The following is a 20,528-nucleotide window of genomic DNA, read 5'->3' on the forward strand; positions in this document are numbered from 1 at the left end:
ATTTAGAGTTGCGTTTGGACGGCGTAAAAACATGCAGTTGAATGGCATCTTTATCGCACCCCAAACCGCACTCCCAAGATCGCATTCGCACCTGAGCATTGTGTAATGGGGTGAAGACGCATCAATTATCCGAGTTTTTTCATGGCGTGCCATAGACTGGAGTGCGTCTGGCTGAAAAAAAAAAAAAAAGTTGGGGCTCGTTTAGAGTTGCGATTGGACGATGTAAAAACGTGCGGTTGAATGGTGTCTTTATCACACCCCAAACCGCACTCCCAAGGTCGCATTCGCACCTGAGCATTGTGTAATGGGGTGGAGACACATCAATTATCCATTTTTTTTTATGGCATGCCATAGACTGGAGTGCGCCCAGCAGAAAAAAAAAAAGTTGGGGCTCGTTTAGAGTTGCGTTTGGATGGCGTAAAAACGTGCGGTTGAATGGCGTCTTTATCGCACCCCAAACCTCACTCCCAAGGTCGCATTCGCACCTGAGCATTGTGTAATGGGGTGAACCTGTTATGGGGTGGAGACCAGGGGTGGACTGACCATTTGGAAACTCAGGCACTGCCCAAGGGCCCGGGCTCAGTAGGGGGCCCCATGAGATGGTACCTTTTTCATAGGCTTTTTTGAGTATGGGCAAGGACACAGGGGCCCCATGATCCCCTATTGCCCGCGGGCCCCATGAGTTGTCAGTCTGCCCCTGGTGGAGATACATCAATTATCCATTTTTTTCATGGCGTGCCATAGACTGGAGTGCGTCCGGCTGCAAAGAAAAAAAAAAAAGTTGGGGCTCATTTAGAGTTGCGTTTGGATGGCGTAAAAACGTGCGGTTGAATGGCGTCTTTATCGCACCCCAAACCGCACTCACAAGGTCGCATTTGCACCTGAGCATTGTGTAATGGGGTGAAGACACATCAATTATCCATTCTTTTATGGCGTGCCATAGACTGGAGTGCGTCCGGCTGCAAAAAAATAAAAAGTTGGGGCTTGCTTAGAGTTGTGTTTGGACGGCGTAAAAACGTGCGGTTGAATGGCGTCTTTATCGCACCGCCAACCGCACTCCCAAGGTCGCACAGGCACCTGAGCATTGTGTAAACGCATCCAAAATTGAACATTTTTGTGCGCATGTACAAACCGGGCTGAAAACGTAGGTTGCGTTTGCGATGACATTCATTGTCAATGGCACCCCAAACACGGCAAGCGTTTGCGCCATTTTCTACATGGTAAGCCGCACAACAAATACAGAGATAAACGCAGTTAAAAAAGCGCAAGGCTCAACCTGGAAGAAAAAGCTACAGGAGCTACTGTGCCACATTCATCGCAGGTAGGGCAGCCCTATGGGTGAAAAGACGCAAAAAAGGAAAAAAGTCACAGGTTTCCAAAATGCTAGGTGCAGGGGCGGACTGACCATTCGAACACTCGGGCACTGCCCGAGGGCCCGGGGTCAGTAGGGGGCCCCATGAGATGCCCCTGGTACCTTTCATAGGCTTTTTTGGGTGTGGTTTGAGTGTGGGCGTGGACACAGGGGCCCCATGATCCCCTATTGCCCGGGGGCCCCATGAGTTGTCAGTCCGCCCCTGGCTAGGTGTGGATGCAGCGCTGTGCTGCCATGGCAGAAAACAGGGGAGTTCACAGATGGCGGTTTTTATGCTTTGCGTCTGCGGCAAAAATAATCCAACATCAAGCAGCAAGCAAATGGTAAGCACCGTAAACGCCCAGCAATCGTGTGCAATGCACGCATTTGTGCAGCAATTATTGGGTTCAAACAGGCGGCGAGGAGGCATTACATCACTTCCCCATCACCTGTCAAATGGCTATGAAAAGCGATCTGACCGCAGATCGCTTTTCAGAGGGGTGGCGGTTTAGATGCCGGTCTAAACCTAGCCTTAGGGTACAAAATACATAGACCCCATTCACACTACGCATTCCGTTATCGTGCGTTAAAGTGTTACTAAACCCACAACAGTACAATCAGTCTGTATATGCAGTAAAGCATGCTTGTTATACTCACTGTGGAACCTAAGGGGTTAATTCTCATTGTGTAAAAAGGCTGTTTGAGCCTGTCTTCTCTGATCCTCCCCTTCTTCTACTGTCCTCAATCCATCAGCTGATAGTACAGAGCTCTAGGAGGCACTCTGCACATGCTCAGTTTGGTGTGTATTGCTGGAGTTTTTTTTTTCTTTTGGAGAGTGCATGTAACCAGCACAGGGCCAATCAGCACTCTCCTGGCAGATTGTCAGGGATTATGCAGCCTCATAAAACAGTCAGTGCAGAATGAAAACTCCTCCCACAAGATTAACCAGTGCTCTCCTGGACACTGATAGAAGTCACAAGACTGCTCTAACTGCTGATGAGAAAAGGTATTTAGCAGTTTATATTTACTAAAATAATTGTATTTCCATGTTCTCTGTATTGTGGGAGACCAGATATAGTGAATGCGGGGTCCGGGGAGACCAGATATAGTGAATGCGGGGTCCGGGGAGACTAGATATAGTGAATGCAGGGTCCTGGGAGACCGGATATAGTGATTGCAGGGTCTGGGGAGACCGGATATAGTGAATGCGGGGTCCGGGGAGACCAGATATAGTGAATGCGGGGTCCGGGGAGACCAGATATAGTGAATGCAGGGTCCTGGGAGACCGGATATAGTGAATGCAGGGTCCGGGGAGACCAGATATAGTGAATGTGGGGTCCGGGGAGACCAGATATAGTGAATGCAGGGTCCGGGGAGACCGGATATAGTGAATGCGGGGTCCGGGGAGACCAGATATAGTGAATGTGGGGTCCGGGGAGACCAGATATAGTGAATGCAGGGTCCTGGGAGACCAGATATAGTGAATGCAGGGTCCGGGGAGACCAGATATAGTGAATGCAGGGTCCGGGGAGACCAGATATAGTGAATGCAGGGTCCGGGGAGACCAGATATAGTGAATGTGGGGTCCGGGGAGACCAGATATAGTGAATGGAGGGTCCTAAATAATGGGCCTGACCCTTTGAAATACAACACATAATATAGTGCATAGTACTGCAACACACTACGATTCGCACCGCGCATTACCACAACTCATGAAAACACAAAGTGTGAATAGGACCCTATAGTCCAAGGGCGGACTGTCCATTTGGAAACTCGGGCACTGCCCGAGGGCCTGGGGTCAGTAGGGGGCCCCATGAGATGCCCCTGGTACCTTTTTCATAGGCTTTTTTGAGTTTGGGCAAGGACACAGGGGCCCCATGATCCCCTATTGCCCGGGGGGCCCCATGAGTTGTCAGTCCGCCCCTGCTATAGTTCGTTTCAACCTTAACTGAATGGCTTTAGTTTGATATTTCACCCTGCACTATGAAGAACCTTCTTTTTTATAATGCTGTTTTCACATTTTTTCAATTTTTTTTTGTCATCTCAGTAATGCTGATCCTCTGCCGCCTCTTTTCGGCCACTTTCTCTGAAAAGCATTCCAGCAGCTGCTGCAGGCCATTTCTCAGGGAAGGATTTTCTTATGGTGCCCTTGACCCCCTCGTGTATTGTCTTGTTACTGTATTGTCTCATGTTCTGTCCCCCACTATAATGTAGAGCTCTGAGCAAACTTTTTGGCGCTATATAAATCCTGTATAATAATAATAATAACAACATGACCATGTGATGTGTGTTGGCTCAGCTACATAGAGACTCTCTGTTAGGATGGGACAGGATGACAACACAGGACAACAATGAAAAGACAGGGACAGAGCGTTGTCACCCTATAACAGGAAGTGCCTGAACAAGGACCTTTAATGGCAGGATCACAAGGTATTATTATAGAGACTGTTTACACTATAGAAACGCTTTGCAGATTCGTTCCGGATGTGTTTTCTCTCTCTTTTACTTCAATTTAAATACAGACGTGCATTCCAGTGCGTTTTTGGTGCATTCTGGTTATGAGGAACCCCTCATAATGGGTACAGCAGGTGTGCAGACCCGGGAACTCAGACAGGGATGGTGGGAACCCCTCATAATGGGCACAGCGGGCGTGCAGACCCGGGAACTCAGACGGGGATGGTGGGAACCCCTCATAATGGGTACAGCGGGCGTGCAGACCCGGGAACTCAGCACAGGGATGGTGGGAACCCCTCATAATGGGCAGAGCGGGCGTACAGACCCAGCAACTCAGCACGGGGATGGTGGGAACCCCTCATAATGGGTACAGCGGGTTTGCAGACCCGGGAACTCAGCACAGGGATGGTGGGAGCCCCTCATAATGGGCAGAGCGGGCATACAGACCCGGGATCTCAGCACGGGGATGGTGGGAACCCCTCATAATGGGTACAGCGGGCATGCAGACCCGGGAACTCAGCATGGGGATGGTGGGAACCCCTCATAACGGGCACAGTGGGCGTGCAGACCCGGAAACTCAGCACGGGGATGGTGGGAACCCCTCATAACGGGCACAGCAGGTGTGCAGACCCAGAACTCAGCACAGGGATGGTGGTAACCCCTCATAATGGGCACAGCGAGTGTACAGACCCACAAGGATGGTGGGAATCCCTCATAATAGGTACAGTCAGTGTACAGACCTGGGAACTCCGCACAGGGATGGTGGTAACCCCTCATAATGGGCACAGCGAGTGTACAGACCCAGAACTCAGCACAGGGATGGTGGAAACCCCTCATAATGGACACAGCAGACATGCGGCTAATTCTCTGATGATAACTGATAAGGCCGCCTGTTATCTCATTACTCAGCATGCTGGTGTCTCCTTGTTGCTATTTTTGCCCCATGTGTCACCCCCCCCTCCCCCCAGGGTGATATACTCCTCTGTACAATGCAGATTGGGAGCCAGCTGGTGTCAATAGAGGTCTGTCCCCTGCAGGGCACTGATACCTGCGTCTCCCTCCAGGCCTAACCACATCACTGGATGGATGCAATGGAGAAGTCGTGTTGTGTTGCTGCAGCTGCCAGACATAAAAATACCTCTGCGATGACACGGCCACAACACGGGGTCACCTATGTATAGCCCCCCGGGGCCACACTGAGCGCAGGACACCCAGCAACACTGCGCTGTCCAACAAACCGCCCCCCGCCGTGTCCTCGCTGTCTGCCATTCACCGGACTCCTCATAAAAACCTGCATTTTATTTTAAAACCAGCTTATGTCTATTGAGCCCAGGTCATGGGAGCACGGTGATCCTGATTGGTCACGGATTCCAGAGATCAGCGCCGGATTCATAATCCCTGCCCCCCCCCCCCCCCCAGGACAGACTGTCTAGTGACACCTCCCCTCCCCCCATCTCAGCTGGATGGCTAGCCCTAAAGTTGAACTCCAGGCACAATAACTTTTTATTTAAAGATTTTCCTCAATAGCCACAAAAGATATAAATCCACCTTCAAATGCCTTTACAAAGTCAGATATTACCTTGTAAAAGTAGCAGTGACATCATCACTGTGATGTACAGAGAGCAGAGCTGTCGGAGGGGCCCAGTAGGCTCCACCCACTACAGAAAACTACAGAAGAGGCGGAGACCAGACCAGTCACCCTGCACAAGGAGAGAGAGCAGCAGTGAGCGGTCTTTATTACAGGAAGGAAAACTCTCACACTGGATTACTGCACAGATCTGGAGGAAATACACAAAACCAGGGGCGGACAGCCCATTTGGAAACTCAGGCACTGCCCAAGGGCCCGGGGTCAGTAGGGGGCCCCATGAGATGTCCCTGGTACCTTTCATAGGCTTTTTTTGGGTGTGGTTTGAATGTGAGCAAGGACAAAGGGGCCCCATGATCCCCTATGGCCCAGGGGCCCCATGAGTTGTCAGTCCGCCCCTGCACAAAACTCACCAAGACTGAAAGAAGAATACACAGGAATGGATTTAGATGGTATTTACTAATCCCGGAGTTCAGCTGGAACCCCTTACCCTCCGCTACAGGGAGGCAGTACTGCAACAGGGCAGCAGGGCTGCACAAGATCATGTATATATACGTGATTTGCATTTCTGGGTAGGGGGCGCACGCGCGCACCACCCTACCCCCACTGCTATTGGCGGCTAGAGATGTCAATCACCAGGTCCCGGCCGGCACTCAGTGATCGTTGGGCAAACTGACAGGAGAGAGACCTGTGTGTAAACAATACAGATCTCTCCCCTGTCAGCACCAGCATGCTGCTTTGTATCTCTCTGCACAGCAGCATGTCTCCATAGTAAAGCACACACAGCACACTGCCAAGGAACACTGACAGGGGAGAGGTCTGTATGTAAACAATACAGATCTCTCCCCTGCAGGGGCAGACTGACCATTTGGAAACTCGGGCACTGCCCGAGGGCCCGGGGTCAGTAGGGGGCCCTATGAGATGCCCCTGGTACCTTTTTCATAGGCTTTTTTGAGTTTGGGCAAGGACACAGGGGCCCCATGATCCCCTATTGCCCGGGGGCCCCATGAGTTGTCAGTCCGCCCCTGCTCCCCTGTCAGCACCAGCATGCTGCTCTGTATTGTTCTGCATAGCAGAGCAATACAAAGCAGGATGCTTACACAGTAAAGCACACACAGCACACAGTTAACCCTTTGATAGCCCCAGATGTTAACCCCTTCCTGCCCAGTGTCATTAGTACAGCGCCAGTGGTTTTTATTAGCACTGATCACTGTACTGGTGTCACTGGTGATATCAGTGGCAGTTAGTCCCCCCAGTGTCAGAATGCCCGCCGCAGTCCCTTTATAGGTCGCTGATTGCCGCCATTACTAGTAAAAAAAATATTTAAATCCCAGTATATATACCGCCTTTTGTAAGCGTCATGACTTTCACATAAACCAATTCATTTATGCGGATTGGGATTTTCTTTTAGCAAAGACATGGAGCAGAATACATTTTGGCCTAAATTTATTACGAAATCTGATTTTTTAATATTTTTACTGGATGTTTTATAGCAAACAGTCAAAAATATTGTTGTTTTTTTTTAAATTGTTGTTTTTTTTTGTTTATAGCGCAAAAAATAAAAACCGCAGAGGTGATCAAATACCAACAAAAGAAAACTCTATTTGTGGGGAAAAAAAAGACATAAACTTCATTTATATACAGAGTGGCACGACAGCGCAATCGTCAGTTAAAGTAATGCAGCGCCGTCACGCAAAAAATGGTCTGGGAAGGAAGGGGGGTAAATCCTCTGGAGGGCAGGAACAGCCAGCCATACACTCGTAAATGACTATTCCTATGAACATTCGTACAGAAATCCTCAGTACATTCGATGACTTGACAAAAATCGTTCAATCAAGGACTTCACAAATATTTGTTTTTTTCTTTTAAAGATTCGATTTTGGAATGAATGGCCTTTCTGAATGTAAACCACAGACACTGATTCATCCATTTAGGAAACATTTTCCATCCTGCTCATTTTCTCATCAATTGTCAAAAATGAAAGTTGATTTGACCTCCTTAGGCTACTTTCACAGTTTTAAGCATTTTTGAGCGTTTTTGGAGCACAACTGCGCATTTTTTCTGGTGTTTTTCAACTAGTTGTTTGGAGTGCTGCTGACAAATCGGTAGAGAACTGCTGTTTGAGCAGAAAACGTGCGACAAAACGCTGGAATAAACCCTTAAAAATGCTCATGTCATGCCTTTTAGGCATTTTCATTGAAGTCTACGGGGATAAAAAAACTTGATTCTGCCTGGAGAGTACCTCTTGTACTTTTCTGAGCGACAGGCATTTTGCTACAAGCAACAGAACGCTCGGGCCCCTATCACACTATGGCATTTTGAATCCTGATTCTGCGCTGATTTCAAAATGCTTTGCTAAAATAAAAATCACACCACAGTGTGTTCAGGTGCCATTCATTTTGATGACATCTAAAAATGCAATGTGGTTCTGCTGAGATTGTTGCGTGATAAATTGCGCTGCAATCGCAGCAAACTGCATCGCGCGAAGCGTGTCATCCAAAAGATGTCTACAATTTATAAATCTCAGACAAGCTTTATAAATTCTAGACTGTGAACAGATGTAGAAAGAGAAGACTGCAGATAAACAGATTCAACTTATGTAGGAGGATTTGTGTCATCTCTGTATCACCTGAAGCCAGTCACTTCACTGGGTATATGTAAGGGTTTACAACCACTTTAAATGTATGTAATGCTACAGGACTGAGATGGGTAGAGACCACAGACATACTACAGGAGATGGTCAGAGACTGCAGACATACTACAGGAGATGGGTAGAGACCGCAGACATAATACAGGAGATGGTCGGAGACTGCAGACATACTACAGGAGATGGTCAGAGACTGCAGACATACTACAGGAGATGGTCAGAGACTGCAGACATACTACAGGAGATGGTCAGAGACTGCAGACATACTACAGGAGATGGTCGGAGAATGCAGACATACTACAGGACATGGTCAGAGACTGCAGATATTCTACAGGAGATGGTCAGAGACTGTGGGCATACTACAGGAGATGGTCAGAGACTGCAGACATACTACAGGAGATGGTCAGAGACTGCAGATATTCTACAGGAGATGGTCAGGGACTGCAGACATTCTACAGAAGATGATCAGAGACTGCAGACCTTCTACAGGAGCTGATCAGAGACTGCAGACATTCTACAGAAGATGGTCAGAGACTGCAGACAAAATACAGGAGATAGTCAGAGACTGTAGACATAATGTAGGAGTTGATCAGAGACTGCAGTCATACTATAAGAGTTGTCAGAGACTGCAGACATAATGCGGGAGTTGATCAGAGACTGCAGACATTCTACAGTAGATAGTCAGAGACTGCAGACATAATACAGAAGGTGATCAGAGACTGCAGTCATACTATAAGAGTTGTCAGAGATTGCAGAGATACTACAAGAGTTGGTGAAAGACTGCAGACATTCCACAGATGATCAGAGACTGCAGATATACTATATTGGATGGTCAGAGACAGCAGACATACTACAGACAATCAGAGACAGCAGACATACTACAGATGATCAGAGACAGCAGACATACTACAGATGATCAGAGACTGCAGACATTCTACAGATGATCAGAGACTGCAGACATACTACAGATGATGAGAGACAACAGACATACTACAGATGATCAGAGACAGCAGACATACTACATTGGATGGTCAGAGAGTGCAGATATACTACATTGGATGGTCAGAGACTGCAGATATACTACATTGGATGGTCAGAGACTGCAGACATTCTACAGATGATCAGAGACTGCAGATATACTACATTGGATGATCAGAGACTGCAGATATACTACATTGGATGGTCAGAGACAGCAGACATACTACAATGGATGATCAGAGACTGCAGACATACTACATTGGATGGTCAGAGACAGCAGACATACTACATTGGATGATCAGAGACTGCAGACATACTACATTGGATGGTCAGAGACTGCAGACATTCTACAGAAAACAATAAACCCGCTGAATACAGAGGATCATCATGGCAGCCCAGTAACTCTTATTTTCAGACTTATGCCATGAATGGAATCCTTGGACTCTAAGCACTGGGTTCCTTTATCTGAATCCTGATCCCGGAGAAGTCCACATATTGTCCGGGGTTGGGTGGGGGGATCCTATAAATACACCCCATACACAGAACTGAGCTCATGGAAAGTCCCGGTATAGATTTCCCAGAATTCCTCTGCCCTTCCCAGAGATTGCATTCCAACACTGCAATGATGACCCTGCAAGGTGCCGCTCTGATACCCGACACCCCCAGCACACCGGGATCCATGGGCATTTATGGGGGTCACCTCCTGGGGTGTCCTCAGTGTAAACTCACTCCAAAGTCTGCTCACATCTGTCCCCAAACACCCTCTCCATGAGCTGAGCCATGAGGACAGACATCAGGTCATTGTACACCTTCCAATGTCTGCCTGTGACCAGGCACAGAGTCTGGGAGTCATGCAATCTGCGGTCTGGTGGGAGCGGCTTGGGAAGGACTAATGCTGATCATACATGGAGACACATTGTAGCATTTTCTATTGATAACAGGATCAAACGTAACTGAAAGACAGAAGGAAACCTACCATGAACTCGTTTGGTCAACCAGCAACCGTCAATCGATTTTATGGACTGAGATAGACTGCAAGAATAGCGGAGTACAGCGCTTGAACCAAAAACAGAAAATCACATGTAAAGGTCACTAGACATGCAGAATGGAAACATTTGTTTAGTTTTGTTTCAGATAAATTCATTATGTTAATAATTTTGTTTAATTTATACATTTTCTAACGAATTCCACATTTTCAGAATGATTTGAATTTGAATCAGTAGAAAATTTATCAATCAATCCGAATTCTATGTGCATATCTAGTTGCTAAGGAGCAGGCCAGGAAGACGGCGCTGCGTCCTTAACAACCGATGAGGTTTCCCTACTGACAGCTGAATGTAAACAAAAGAATGTCAGCAAAGAAAAATAAAAACAGCCCAGGGTCCCCCCCCCCATCCATACCAAGCCCTTCAGGTCTGGTTGGCTTGGGGAACCATATGCCAAAATTAAAGAGAAAACAGCGTGGGATCCCCCCCCCCCCATCCATACCAAGCCCTCCAGGTCTGGTTGGCTTGGGGACACCAAAATTAAAGAGAAAACAGCGTGGGGTCCCGCCCAAAGTTCATAGACCCTTATCTAAGCATGCAGCCCGGAGGCCAGGAAAGGGTGGGGATGAGTGAGCGCCCCCCTTACTAAACCATACCAGACCACATGCACTCAACATGGGGGATTGCTTTGGACAAGGGGCTCTTCCCCACAACCTTGGCTGGTGGTTGTGCGGAGGCTGCGAGCCAGGCCTCCTCCCCCGACATCAGTGCTTGACCTCACAAATGTGCTTCTGGAAGAATGGTCAAACCTTCCCATAGACACCCTCCTAAACCTTGTGGACGGCCTTCCCAGAAGAGTTGAAGCTGTTATAGCTGCAAAGGGCGGGGCCAACTCAATATTGAACCCTAAGGCTGGCCATACATGGGTCGAAATTCGACTGATTTTCCGTCCAAAAATCGGACCTAAAAATAATCGGACGATTTTCGCTCTGTTAGGCTACGTTCAAACTAGCCTTGTCAGTAGGCATTAGACAGGCAGTTGGGAAGCGTTTTTAATACTTCTCAAACGCCTATGAAACTTCTGCACACAGTGCTGTTCACACTGAAGCATCGCGTCACGTCACGGCAAAACTGACGCCTCGTGTCCAGTCAGGAGGAGTTGAAGTAGGGACGGACTGACAACTCATGGGGCCCCCGAGCAATAGGGGATCATGGGGCCCCTGTGTCCCACACTCAAAAAAGCCTATGAAAAAGGTACCAGGGGAATCTCATGGGGCCCCCTACTGACCCCGGGCCCTCGGTCAGTGCCCGAGTTTCCAAATGGTCAGCCTGCCCCTGAGTTGAAGCCTCCCATTCAAGTCTATGGTGCTGCTCCTCAAACACCTAGCAGGCGTTTGCAACATGGTTGCGAGGCGTTTTTGGAGCGTTAATACCATTTAACTTCATTATAGGCGTTTGTGGTGTGGTTTTAATGCTTGGCAAACGCCTATCAACTGCCTCAAAACCGCACATGGGGCATTTGGGGAGCGTTTGAGGAGCGTTAAAAACACTTCACAAACGCCTGTCTAACGTCTGTCAAATGCTATAGGGGAGTTTGGCAAGAGTTAGAAATAAAATCAAGTGTGAACGAGCCCTTAGAGTGTCAATGGCACTGGCCGATTTTAGTGGTTCCTCCCCTTTTCGGTGATCGGGCGTGTTGGAAAATTTGTGAAAAACTACCGATTTTCGACTCAATGATCGTTTTTCCCAAAAAGAATATGCGCAGCACCATGACCTGGAAGGAACAGATGTTTCGCCTGTTATATGGGGTAAACTTTATGACTTGGTCAGACGCTTTTTGGAATCATTGATGGCACCATCGGTTTACCAAGCGAACAGCGTTTTCAATTTTCGGATGAAAAATCGTTCGGAATTCAAACCATGTATGGCCTGCATAAGACTGAGATCTCATTAACCTCCCTAGCATTCTGATTATGTCAGTATTTCTGTGCTGAAAGCGGTACCATTATTTCGCATGGAAATATGTAGTTTTTTTTATTGTCGGCTGTAATTTTTAGAAATAACTCACTGAAATCTGTCCGAACAAGAGTCTAGTAAACATCCCGGGTATGTTACAATTTGAAACACGAAATCATAAATTATAATGTAATAAATAATCATAAAAAATAATAATAAATTTAATTCAATAATATAATCAAACCAAAAACACTGAAATTTGAAATAGAGCGCCAAGTTCACACATCACTGAGCAAAGTCGCAAATTCGTTTTCAGTGTCTGATGATGAATTTCCACCACAAATCATTATCACTCAATTCTGCAAGTGGTTCTGATTTACTATCGCTGTTCTCTAGCCGGTCTAAAATCGATTTTGACCTAAAGGAACGCTTTTTGGACGCCATGGATGTTTCTCAGATTCCAGGCAGAAAGGACAAAGCACTCGGGACAAAATGTATGTGAAATGGTTTGATACAGTAATGTTATACTATGTGATTTTAGTTAATGTCACTTTTACAACTTTCAAATTTCCCGCCAGTTCCGTCCCCCATATGTCCCGACATCTCAGGGGACAGAACCTGGAAGATGGATGCCGGCATCCGCCGGAGGACATTACAGGGGACACTGCAAGAGGTACATTGCGGGAGCGCAGGACAAGGTAAGTGATCGAGGGATCCCGGAGCAACGCTGCATGATAAGCCCGAGTGTAGCTCGGGGTTACCGCTTGTGGTGATGAAACTTTACCCCGAGCTACACTCGGGAATACCGCCAGGGAGGTTAAAGTTCATGTGTGTGTAAAGTCAGGCGGCCCAATACTTTTGCCAATATAGTGCATCTTACAGCAAGTTAACAGGCTCTTTTGCAACTATCTTCATGTGTGAATGTTAATGTCTGCACATCGTGTTAATCCAATGATGTTTTAAGTCTTTGTAAAATAATTCTTGTGTTTACACAATTTTGTCGACGTTGCCCTAAAAGTCCCAGTACATTCTAAAGGGGAACATATTTTTGGCACCTCCAGTATTAGAGCGCCCCCACTCTGGATGAAGGAGCGCTGTCAGTCATAGGAGACAGAATTTCATGCTACACCGGAACGGCGCGGGAAGACGGCGAGAGGAACGCGCGGAGCAAAGGTAAGTGAATTGACACGGGGGGGGGGGGGGCTTGGGGACTTAATATGGGGGATGAATTAATATGGGGGATGAATTACTATGGGGGATGAATTACTATGGGGGATGAATTACTATATGGGGGATGAATTACTATGGGGGATGAATTACTATATGGGGGATGAATTACTATATGGGGGATGAATTACTATGGGGGATGAATTACTATATGGGGGATGAATTACTATATGGGGGATGAATTACTATGGGGGATGAATTACTATATGGGGGATTAATTACTATGGGGGATGAATTACTATGGGGGATGAATTACTATATGGGGGATTAATTACTATGCTTACTATGGGGGAATATTACTATACTTACTATGGATGACACATACACATCATTCATCTACTCTTGGTCCGGCCCCCGGGTCCAATTATAAAATACTTTATTATTTCATAATAAAGTAATTATAAAATAATTTCTTTGTGTTTGATTCCTATTCAAGAGAATTACTTTATATATAGTCAATATAGGCACAGAGGTAAATTTTTTTAACATTTTCTAATGGTGGTGTGCCTCGTGATTTTTTTCATGAAAAAAGTGTGCCTTTGCACAAAAAAGGTTGAAAAACACTGATTTAGATACACTAACAAACGGAGACCAAAGTCCAGATCACACTTAATAATCAGTTACAGCAAACAGTTTTTTTTTTACATTTTCGGGATAAAAGTTTTGCATGAATCAATAAAAACTGATCACTAAAAGCACCCCTGCTAGTGTTAAATGGTTTGTCTCATCTCTGTAAGATCGGCCATACATTATGTTAGATTTTCTTGTACAGTTTTTCCAAACCATATAATAGAAGGTCAAACCAAAAACACTTTCAATTTGCATGAAATAAGGCAGGCCCTTCATAGTTGAAGGTAAATCTAAAAGAAAATTGTATAATGTATGGCCAGTTTCACCACTTCAAGTCCGGACACTTTCCCCCCCTCCTGCCCAGGCCAATTTTCAGCTTTCAGCGCTATCACACTTTGAATGACAATTGTGCGGTCATGCAACACTGTACCCATATGAATTTTTTAGCATTTTTTTTGAGACAGATAAAACTTTATTTTGGTGGTATTTATTCACCACTCGGATTTTGATTTTTTTGCTATATAAATGAAAAAGTCAAACATTTTGAAAAAAAAGTGTTTTTCTTAAAACATTTTGCAAATAAATAATCTTTCTTCATAAATCTTGGCCAAAATGTATTCTGCTATCTTTTTAGAAAAAAAAATAACCCAAATTAGTTTATAACCAAAAATTATAATTTTTCAAAAAATGTTTTTACATTTTTATTTTATTTTTTTATATTATTATTTATGTTTTTTTGTAACATACTGTCACCCTAGCAGTACAGTATAACCATGGTGACAATGTACTACTTGTGGGGGGTGCTGAACATTTTTTTTTCTTTTTTTACACTGATTGCTTTTACACCCATAAAGGCTGTAAAAGCAATCATTCCTCCTTCTCTCTGGCTGCATTCTTGCAGCCAATGAGAAATACTGTGCAAGCTGTGATTGGTCACAGCTTGTCACATGGTACAAGGCTGTTGTGAATAGCCTTGTTCCATGTGACCTCTGTGATCATTTACAGATTTCACAAGTAGTAAGCAATGTCAGGAAGTGACATCTTGTTTACTACTATTCATGTGATCACTGATTGGCCAATCAGTGATCACATGAATCGGGACCTCACACAGAGGTCCCGTACAGCAATCTGGTGTACAGGGCAATGGATGCAGGATGGGGGGGGGGGAATGTTTAGAAACGTCCATCCACATTGGCAGCGTTCCCGTCCAGCCGTTTATTGACATGGGCCGGACGGGAAAAGGTTAAATGATACATTCTGCTGGACAGCTTGTTTCTTTGAACAACAGACTTACTGGCCAGATCACCAGATAAAAATCGAACAAAGAAAGCTTAAAAATGAAAACTAATGCAGCCATGAAATCTAAGAATTGGCAGTCTGCAATAATAATAAATATTTGCTTTTGGGTTTAATGACGCTTTAACTCAATTAGCCCTTTAAAAAGTTTTTTCAATCAGGTCATACCCAACAAATGACAGACATACTCTCTTTGTCCTGAGGATTTAGCAATACACTGAAGAAGCTATGGGCAGCCACAGGTAAACTATTAGAACATAGAAATATTTGCATAATCTTCTCTTCTGATCTGGTGTTCATACCATGACAGGACATATGGCTGAGACCTTCTCTTCACTCCTCCTTCCAGGATCTTTTCCCGACAACCACCAAGTCTAGAGGGTCACCATTTTACATAACAGTGTGATACTAGCATCCAACAGTAGAGGGCAGACTACACAAGCTTACCTGAAAAATCTCCTTTCATGTGCTGCCTGTCTGCTGGCCGCCTCTTTCCACAACTTCCTGGATTCCCTGCATGCTTTGCAGTTTTTCCTCAATTTCTAAGGACTACATGTCCCATGGTACCTTGCTGCCTGCAAGCAGTGATTTCTGTACTGACTCCACCTTCTGAAACTCTTCTCAGCACCTCCATAGTTCAAAAGGCAGGCTCTGTGAAGTGTGTGACACAGCAGCCACTACCCACAGTGTATAGTGACTGACTGCGTGTCATAGAATTCAGGGAAGTAAACGTGTGGGATCTTCACAAGGTGTACAAACTTCAGCATGGTTCAGATGAATAGGAGTACGCTAAAATAAGTGAAATACAATATGGAAATGAGTATATGATTTAAATTTTGACCATAGATACACTTTAAACACTATTGGCTCCAGCAGCTGGAGGTCCAGGCAGGAAGACAAACTAAGCATGTTTGGCCATTTGGTTCGCCAGCAGGTTAGGTTTGGGTCAACCCAAACCCAAAGGTCATCTCTAGCTACCAGGTGAGATGTGGACCTAGGAATGGAGGCTTCATCCCATCTGAAGCTCTACAAAGCCTCCAGGATCTAGATAACAAGCAAGACATGGACGCAGGAATGGAGACTTCATCCCATCCAAAACTCTACAATGCCTCCAGGATATAGATTCCAGGTAAGATGTGGATCTAGGGATGGAGGCTTCTTCCCATTCAAAGCTCTGCAAAGCCTCCAGGAGTTAGATAAACAGGTAAGATGTGGAACTTGGAATGGAGGTTTCATCCCATCTGAAGCTCTACAAAGCCTCCAGGATCTAGATACCAGATAAGGTGTTAACCTAGGAATGGAGGCTTTTTCCCATTCAAAGCTCTACAAAAGCTCTGGGATCTAGATACCAGGTAAGATGTTGACCTAGGAATGGAGACTTCATCCCATCTGAAGCTCTAGAAAGCCTCTAGAATCTAGATAACAGGTAAGATGTGGACTCTGGAATGGAGGCCTCATTACTTCCAAAGCTCTTCAAAGCCTCTGTGATGTAGAAAACGGTAAGACTTTGACCCAGGAATGGAGACTTCATCCCATCCAGAGCTCTACAAAGCCTCCAGGATCTAGGTACCAGGTAAGATGTTGACCTAGGAATGGAGACTTCATCCCATCTAAAGCTCTAAAAAACCTCTAGGTTCTAGATAACAGTTAAGATGTGGATCTAGGAATAGAGGCCTCATCCCATCTGAAGCTCTACAAATCCTTCAGGATCTAGATAACAGGTAAGACGTGGACACAGGAATGGAGGCTTCATCCCATCCAAAGCTCTACAAAGCCTTCAGGATATAGATACTGGTTAAGATGTGCACCTAGTAATGAAGGTGTCAGGGCTCCGGGTATGACAAGAGGTGTGTGGACCGACACAGGGAAACACAGACTTCAGGTATAGCGTGTAAAACAATATAATTTATTAAGGCAACACAGACATAAACGCAGTGCAACAAACCAAACCCAAAACTAACACAAATACGTACAACAAGGTGCAACAAACCCAAACCTTAACTGATATATATAAATATGGAGCACAACGTATTCAGGCGGGCCGGGTCGGTAGCTAACGGGCAGACAAGGTACAAGGAGTAGGCAGAAGATTGGTCAGGAGTAGCCGAGGTCGGTGCAGGCAGAGTTCAAGCAGAGTCAGGATCAGGCAGGAAGCAGACAGGATGCAGGTACAGGGGCTCATGGGAACAATACACCAAGGCCCTGACTGCAGGCCTGGCCATTCCTTAAATACACCTCCTGCAATCAGCCTCAGGTGATGGCTTGATTGCAGGAGTTAACTTCTGGCTGCCGAGAGCACCCGCTGGCCAGCCCTGGTACTGCAGCCCACAAGGCAGGTGAGTCCCACTACCATTTGCGAGTCCATTCCTGACAGAAGGCTTCTTTCCATCCAAAGCTCTACAAAGGCCCCAGGATCTAGATACGAGGTAAGATGTGGAACTAGGAATTGAGGCTTCATCCTACCTGAAGGTCTACAAAGTTTCTGGGTTCTAAATACTAGGTAAGATGTGGAACTAAGAATGGAGGATGCATCCCATCCTAAGGTCTACAAAGCCTCCAAGATCCAGATAACAGGCAAGATGTGGATCTAGAAATGAAGAATTCATCCCATCTGAAGCTCTACAAAGCCTGCAGGATATAGATACCAGGTAAGATGTAGACCCAGAAATGGAGGCTTCATCCTATCCAAAGCTCTCTAAAGCCTCCATGATGTAGATAACAGGTAAGATGTGGACCCAGGAATGGAGGCTTCATCCCGTCCACAGCTCTACAAAGCCTTCAGGATCTAGATACGATACCAAGTAAGATGTTGACCTAGGAATGCAGGCTTTTTCCCATTCAAAGCTCTACAAAACCCCTGGGATCTAGATACCAGGTAAGATGTGGGGACTCTGGAATGGAAGCCTCATTACTTCCAAAGCTCTACAAATCCTCCAGGATCTAGATACCAGGTCGGCGGTGGACACAGGAATGGAGGCTGCAACCCATCCAAAGCTCTACAAAGCCTCCGTGATGTAGATAACAGGTAAGATGTGGACTTAGAAATTGAGGTTTCTTCCCATCCAAAGCTCTATAAAGCCTCCAGGATCTAGATACAAGGTAAGATGTTGACCTAGGTATGGAGGCTTTTTCCCATTCAAAGCTCTACAAAAGCACCAGGATCTAAGTACCAGGTAAGATGTTGACCTAGGAATGGAGACTCTATCCCATCTGAAGCTCTAGAAAGCCTCTAGGATCTAGATGACAGGTAAGCTGTGGACTCAGGATTGGCGGTCCTATTACTTCCAAAGCTCTACAAAGCCTCCAGGATCTAGATAGCAGGTATGATGTGGACCCAGCAATGGAGGCTTCATCCCATCCAAAGCTCTACAAAGCCTCCGGGATCTAGATACCAGGTAAGATAAGGATCTGAGAATGGAGGCTTCATCCCATGCAAAGCTCTACAAAGCATCCAGGATCCAAAACAGAGATTATAAGGAGCTTAAGAAAATCAAACATTTTTCTTCTCCAGATCAGCCATCAACCCTGGGGCCCCTCATTATGAAGAACCTAGGTGACCCATATGAACGGCTTATGATCCTGCCCATCAGGAAACAATCTCTATACAGAGTACAAGGTTGCCTTTTCTGAATTGTGTGAGCTGCATTCCAGACATAGAATGCCCAGTGTTCTTCTCCTCCTGCCAGGCCAGTAACACTGTATCTGCTTCTACATATCACAGCCGGTGCTGACGCAATGCCACAGTTTTGTCTGCTGTCTTATCAAGGTTGCTGGCTTAACCGCGTCCTACCTGGCCAGAAGCCACAGACAGATGCCGAAACCACACCAAGATATCTCACAAAGGACAGCAGAGCCCATTGGGAGGCGGATGTTGCAGCAAGCACCAACACCATTTAGACTGGGTTAACTTTACATTACAGACAGTGATGAGACATGAAGCTTTATTGATCTCCTAGATTGTAAGCTCCAAGGAGCAGGGCCCTCGAACCCCTCGTGTATCACATTGTATTGTTATTGTACTGTCGCATGTACTGTCCCCCATTGTAATGTACAGCGCTGAGCGAACTATTGGCGCTTTATAAATACTGTATAATAATAATAATACCTTTGCAAAAAAGCAAGGGGGTGTATCACAACATTAAAAAGGGGTCAAAACCCCATTACAGACAAGCCAGGAGCAAATATAAAATAAAATAAATAAATGCAGGGCTTCTATGACAGGATAAAAAGGGAAGCCAGGAAACCGAAGGGTTAAACCCTTCACCCCTTCCCCAGTTCTGAATGCTTGGGGGGGCAGAAAGAATTGGTGATCATATGACCACTGTAATTGGCTGTCACAGTGGTCACATGAACAGGAACCGGTTCCGCTGACTAATGAGCTTTAGGACCTTACATCGCACAGGATCTCATGCACTGCAGTGAATGTAGTACATTTAGAAGACACACTGCACCTGATCGCATGGTATTGCAGAACATGACTGTAGTCAAGTTTGTGGTCTGTTTGGGGTTTTGGACACATGCAGCAAATCTCACACCCAACGCCGTGCTGGAAACGCACACAGAATACGGGTTTTCTGCACCCGTTTTGGTGTGACTGAGCCCTTAGCCTGGACCGAGAGCTCTCTTTGACAGCTTGATCTTTGTGCTCTGAGCGCAGAAACATCGTCTGCCCAGCGACACATATGTGCTGCTTGTGGGCATTTAAAGACCACCGTTTTGCCGTTGCACATATGTGTTGGCTGGCAACTAGGGATGCCGATATCGATATCAATGCTGTTACCGAGTATTTTCATGAGTACTCATACTACAACACCTTAATTAATGCTTTGCAGTGCAATTTGCGTTAATGGACGCAAATTGCACCACAAGGATTAGCATGCGAATTGAACAGGAATGCGAATCGCATGAGGTTTCCCCACTGCCCCTGTGTGAACCCAGGCTTGTCATAGCCTGAGTTCACTTAGGAAACCTCCCTGCAGGCATCCCATGCTTAGTGTCAGTGGTAGGAGAGGAGTTTGAAATCCCTGCCGCTTTCTTTCCTCTCCTTGCAGCGATGACAGTTCGGGCAAGACGGCATCTGATTGGTCAGGGCTGAGTGGCTCTGCAGGCCAGCCCATCTGAAATTTCCCAATGCTCTGGGGCTTTTGGAGGAGAGCCTTAGAGGCAGTGGGTGAATCTAAGGAGTGGCTGGCTGCACTTTTGAGGGATCCTAGCCAATCCCAACAAGAGACTGGCAAGGGGTTGGACACCTGTAAAAGTGTTGGAGCTTGCTCAGTTGCAGGAGAGTTGGAGGGAGAGTTCGGGTAAAAGATGTGAGGCTGAAGGAAGGAGACTGCGAGGAGGCTCAGTGGGATGGGGTCTACCTGCAGGCCAGGAGCTGGAAAAGAGGAAAGCTCAGAATTCACCAGCGCCTTGAGCGAAGACCACCTGTATGGCAGGGAAGGAGCAGCCCAGCTGATAGGATTGGTAGCAGCCATC

This window comes from Staurois parvus, unplaced genomic scaffold (genome assembly GCF_062004578.1).
Source record: "Staurois parvus isolate SC_StPar_1 unplaced genomic scaffold, SC_StPar_1.0 ptg001255l, whole genome shotgun sequence".
Taxonomy (NCBI): domain Eukaryota; kingdom Metazoa; phylum Chordata; class Amphibia; order Anura; family Ranidae; genus Staurois; species Staurois parvus.